This window comes from Bactrocera neohumeralis, chromosome 3, assembly GCF_024586455.1.
Source record: "Bactrocera neohumeralis isolate Rockhampton chromosome 3, APGP_CSIRO_Bneo_wtdbg2-racon-allhic-juicebox.fasta_v2, whole genome shotgun sequence".
Taxonomy (NCBI): domain Eukaryota; kingdom Metazoa; phylum Arthropoda; class Insecta; order Diptera; family Tephritidae; genus Bactrocera; species Bactrocera neohumeralis.
Window position 1 is genome coordinate 36,021,408 of NC_065920.1, and position 6,001 is coordinate 36,027,408.

A 6,001-nucleotide genomic window follows, 5' to 3' on the forward strand; every position below is an offset into this window, starting at 1 on the left:
CGCTCATAATTCAAGCATTGCGCAGGCCGCTTTAAACATATAAAACACACATTTCTTTATACACAAAATTTGACTGCGCAGGCCGAAAGAACAAAACACAAACATTTTTCAACCGCCCACACTGGTTAAACATAATAGTTTTTTTATAAATCCAATAACCGCACTGGTCATTTACATGTATACTAGGCCGGGTCGATTTGTGGGGAGGCAAAAAAATCGCCCATTGCTCTATGAAAATCATATTCTAGGGATCAAAATAAGAAACTTTGCCGAAGGAACCATACCTCTGAAACTAATTCTGATGTCCCCCAATTTGGGCCGAACTTTTGGGTAGGGGCAAATTTTGAAATAGAATTGAAATTACCATTTCATTCTTATTACCTGTGAAAGTGAGGAGAACTAAAGCAATAACTACTATGGTATTTCAAAAAAAATAATAAGTGAAGTGACCATTCCAAATCAAAAAGTTTACAATGAATCCACCATCCTCTACACCGCGAGATGAAGCAACTACATCAACAACTATCGAAAACCCAATGAGTCATATACCCAAGCATGATGTTACTGTTTTTGGTGTGTCTACTGATTTGACTGATCTTAATTTACCAACCCATCTGGATATCTTGAGATATTATTTTTACTTAAGCGAACGTGCTAAAACAGAACAAAAAAGTTTTCCCATAAATCATTCACTATTCAAGTACAAGATAAGTTGATAATTGATTGAATTTGGGAAAAACTTGGTATGGAAATAATGCTGAAAAAAAGTGTATGTAATAAATTGAATAAATTACCTGACAAGTATCAAGAGCAAATCAAGAGAAGAAACAACACCCAACAATTTACAGAGTATGTAAAATCTCTGGAAACAATTTTTTACATTGGAACATGTAAATGCGATTTGAAGGCAGCTCCATGTGCATGCGGCTGGGTTCCCGAACGCCTCAAAGAGTTCATGCACGATCAACATAATCAGAGAAGACTAACAATGAATGCATTTATGATGGAAACTGAAGAGCAAGGAGCAACGTCTATGTCATCAATGCCAACATACCAAGATCCTGATGATTCAACATACGCACCGCCACCGGTTCAAGAAGATATGGATAGAAGCACAAGTTCACAATACACAGAGAGATACGATTGTTTTAACTTTGCCTTGGTATGTGACAGATTTGGTGTGCCTGACAGAGTAGCATCAGCATTGGGAACCGCTCTTTTGCAAGATTTTAAAATTAAAGATAAGCATGGGAAACCTCTCATCATGGATAAATCGAAAGTTCGCAGAGAAAAAGAGAAATGCAGACAAGAAGTGCTCCGCAAACGGTTAGATGATACCAATTTGTTAGCGTTTTCATTCGATGGCAGAAAAGATGATACTTTAACGATAGATAAAATTGATGAGAACTATCATACTAGAATGGTAAAAGAACCTCATCTTGTTATTTTGAGAGAACCCAATTCTGAATTTATTGGTTACGTAAGACTGGAACATGAAACCGCTGAATACAAAACAACCAAATTAAATGGTTTTTTCACGCGAAGCATTCCGTACGATACATTGAAAGAATATTTAAATCAAGATGATCCACTGTTTGATGATCCAAAAATTCCATCACACATACAAGAAACGGAACGACATGTTCAATTGCTAGCTAGCGTTTCCAAACGAGTTATACCGGAAAATGTAGAGGCTGTTATGGCGACGACATTAAAAAGCCGTGCGAAATTGCCCAGACTTGAAAGTAAAAAAGACTTCAAACAATTATTTTTTTAGTTTCTTTTCTATAACTCACTTAAATTAATTTTTTCATTTACATATGTTCTGACTAAATAAATTTCTTAAGAGAAAATCTAGATATTATTATAAATAAATAAATAAAAATGAAGAAAAAACATAGCCATTTAGCTGATTTTCTCATGAAAAGGCCAAAAATGGTGATTTTTTGAAATGATTGTATGGGGAACCCCCCAGGGGAGTTTCAAGGGGTGTGCCACTGGCATGGGTGGATCGGCCGTTCAAAGTTAGTGGGGGTCGGTCATACATTTGGACTCGATTGGAGCACTCTAAATGGGTCAAAGTGGGATTTTTCAAAATTTGCCCCTACCCAAAAGTTCGACCCAAATTGGGGGACATCAAAATTCGTTTTAGAGGTATGGTTCCTTCAGCAAAGTTTCTTATTTTGATCCCTAGAATATGATTTTCATAGAGCAATGGGCGATTTTTAAATCGACCCGCCCTAATGTATACTATATGTATATATAGAATAATATTATTTATAATTCCACAAAACTCACCAAACAAAATTGTTCTTCTGCTTCTGCTGCTGTAGATGAATTGAAGTTTTTTTAAAGAGAGATATAGGAACTAATTAAATGTATTTACAAACACAAATATTGACACTTATGTTTTCTCTTTCGCACTCATTCAATAAGAACAAGAAATGCGATAACTACATTATCTACATTTTATTCTATTTGGGAAATTCGAAATGCATTAATCCTAACATGGTTATTTCGACCTTGGGTTAGCATATTTCTAAGGATTTTAGACGACTTTCATGTACACAAATCGAACCGTTTGTCTTCAAATCAGCGATAGAGAACAATTTTTAATCACTAGCGATCAGCTTATACATGATTTGTTTATGAACGTTCGCATCAGCAGAAAATTCCCGAAATGATGCCTACTCATGCTTCAATGATTAATTAACACTGATGTACTCGTTCTATTTCAAATACATATGTATGTATATTAGGATGCTCCTTTGAAGTTGGTCGCCACGTCGTGGCGAAGGGGCTTAAGTAAGAGTAAAGTGTGCATCCCAAAGGAAACGCACTCTAATCTTACGAACTAAGAGGGACACTTCATAATTCCCACAATAGTGATATGGATGAATAAACCCTAGGTTTTACGCTCATCTCCTATTGTGGAAGTATGAGGACACCCGAACCAACACCACCCTAAGCCAAGGTGTCGAGGTACCCGTGCCGAGGGCTGAATGGTCAGCGGGGGGTAATAAATAGCTGATCGCGAACGGTCCCCTCCGATGCCCGGGCGAGGTCGGAGGTATAAAAGCCTTCTCTCCGCATACCGGCTCTGCGGACGAGTGACTAACCCTTTCCGGTCTACTCGTGGGACCAAACATGAACGCAAACAATACAAAAACAGCAACACCAACTACAACAACCAAATTGACGACAACAGCAACGACTAAGGACATGAGCTATCGGAATCCTATAACGGAATCCGATGAAGACGAACTACTTGCCTCCAGCCAGGAGACGAGTAAGAGTACTACCGGACATACCAACCAAAGTATACCGGTAGATACAGCAGTGAAAACCACAGATGTAAGGGAGGAAGCGTCCACCTCCAAGGCTGCCATGAGCACCAACCAAAGTGCACTGGCGGCTAAAGGAGAGAACAAAAAGAAGCGCAAGAAATCCCAAAATCAGCTGAGGAAAAACCGGTACCAGAGGGCGGTCTTCATACTAGGGAAGATAGCCAAAGACCAGGCAGCCGGTACCCCAGTTGATGAGGCTGAAACAAAGCGCCTCAAATCCATCGTAGAGGAATATGAAGGCTACCTGAAAAGGAAGCAATCACAACCTCAAGTAGAGAACGAACTAGAGAGCACTTCTCAAAAGAGAAATCGCTCCATCACAGAGGTACCCGGAACTCAGCCCAAAAACCGAGGCGGAGTGAAGGAGAACACAGCAGCACAACAACGGCAAGGCATTTCTGCGATGTAGCCAGGGATAGCCTGCAGGTGGCCATTATAGATGGAAATTCCTCCTCTCCGGGCACAATACAGGAGAGATGGGTGGAGATCGACGTCAGATTGTCGAGTATGGTGCTGAGCTATGTACTCGACAATCCTGCGGGTCCTCACCCGGAGTTTGACTCCTCTGAGACCCTCAGGGGCTACAGGGTCATCAAATGCGCGGACCAGGCCTCGCTAGATTTCCTGACGCTATAATTAGCAACGCCTTCGTGCTATAATTAGCAACGCCTTCGTAGGCCTCCAATTGAGGCTTATACCCGCCAGGGACATTCCAAAGAGACCTCGTGCTCGCATTTGGTTACCCCCTCTAGAGGAGCCAGGCGAAAAACTCCTGAGGTGCATTAAGCTGCAGAACAAATCTATACCAGGTATAGATGAGTGGCAGCTAATCAAGGAGGAAAAACCTAATAAAGCAAGCAAGCCAATACTAGTGGCCATTTGTGATGAGTCCATTGAGGCTCTGAAGAAGACTGACTACAAAATCAGCTTCGGAATCCGCAAGGCCAGACTAAAAATCTTCCAAGGCGACAAAGCGGCTGACGAAGACGACACGGAAGAGGTCGACGACGCCAGCCAGTTGCTAAGGAATGTGGGCATCGAAGAAACCCGAGATGCCCAATAACATAAGATGCGTACAGATAAACCTGCAGCACTCGAAGAGTGCTACAGCGAATCTGACAACCCTCGTGAACGAGAGGGGCATCGACATCAGCCTAGTACAGGAGCCCTGGGTCAATGATGATTCCATTAAAGGGCTAAACAGCAGCAACTATAACCTGTTTTACACACGGAACAGAGGTAAACCTAGGGCATGCATTCTTATCAATAAAAGTATAAATGCATTTCTTTGTCCTAATTACAGCACAGCAGATATCACAGTGGTAAAGGTGGAACAGAAGGAAAAGCCCTTCTTCTTGGTCTCGGCCTACTTGGCCCATGACGAAGACTTACCACCGGCCCCGCTCGCCAGACTAGTAGAGGAGAACAGGAGGGATGATGTCCTAATAGGGTGTGATGCAAACGCAAGGCACACCGTATGGGGTAGCTCCAATATAAACACCAGAGGTGAGTCACTCTTGCAGTATATTTTGAATAGTAATCTAAGTATTTGCAACAAGGGCGATAAGCCAACATTTACATTCCCAAGCTCGGATAGGTTTCCGGGGTGGGAGGAAGTGCTTGACCTCACGCTATCAACAGACACAGACAGTCTCGTTGTGGATAACTGGAGGGTATCCGATGAGCCTTCCATGTCGGATCACTCTTGGATACTCTTCAGCATCCGCGAGAAGTACAGTGCGCCTCTCACATACCGGAACCCTAGAAGAACGGCATGGGGAAAATTTACCAGTATAGCAACAAAATGCCTTGAAAAGGGAGGCAACAAGAGTATCAGAAATCCTGAGGAATTAGATTCAGAAGTAGAGAAGTTGGAAAAAATTTTAACCACAACTTTTAATAAATCTACTCCGCTAACAGTTTTGAAAAAGAGAAAGTCTCTTCCTTGGTGGAACAGTGAACTTAAGAGTTTGAGAACACAACTAAGGAAAACTTTCAATGAGAGTTTTAGAACCAAAATCTGACAGCCATATAAAGACATTATGAAAGAATACAAAAAAGCAGTCAGGAAAGCTAAAAAGGACTCATGGCAATCTTTCTGCACATCGATAGAAAGTTGCAGAGAAGCCGCTAGGCTGAGTAAAATGCTATCCAAAGATCATATTAACACTGCCTACATTAGGGCTGAGGGAAGTGATTGGACCTCCTCGGCAAAAGAGTCTCTGGAGGTACTAATCACAACGCACTTCCCCGGGAGTCAGCAAACACCTTCAACGAGGGTTCAACCAGAACCACCGCTGAATGCAGCTGACTATCGAAGCCAAATAGTAGACAAAAGTAAAATCAAATATGCCATAAACAGTTTTGCACCATTAAAAGCGGCAGGTCCTGACGGGATTATGCCCATAATGCTGCAAAAACCAGTAGAACCAATGGTTCTAAGGCTTGAAAATATATACAAGGCTAGCATTCAACTATCTTACATCCCAAGAAGTTGGAAAAGGAGTAAAGTTGTGTTCCTTCCAAAACCAGGCAGAAGAACACACGAGAATGCCAAGGATTTTAGACCTATAAGCCTTACCTCCTGTATGCTGAAGGTACTAGAAAGGCTAATAGATCTACACGTAAGAGCAATAATGGCGGAGAAGTTATCG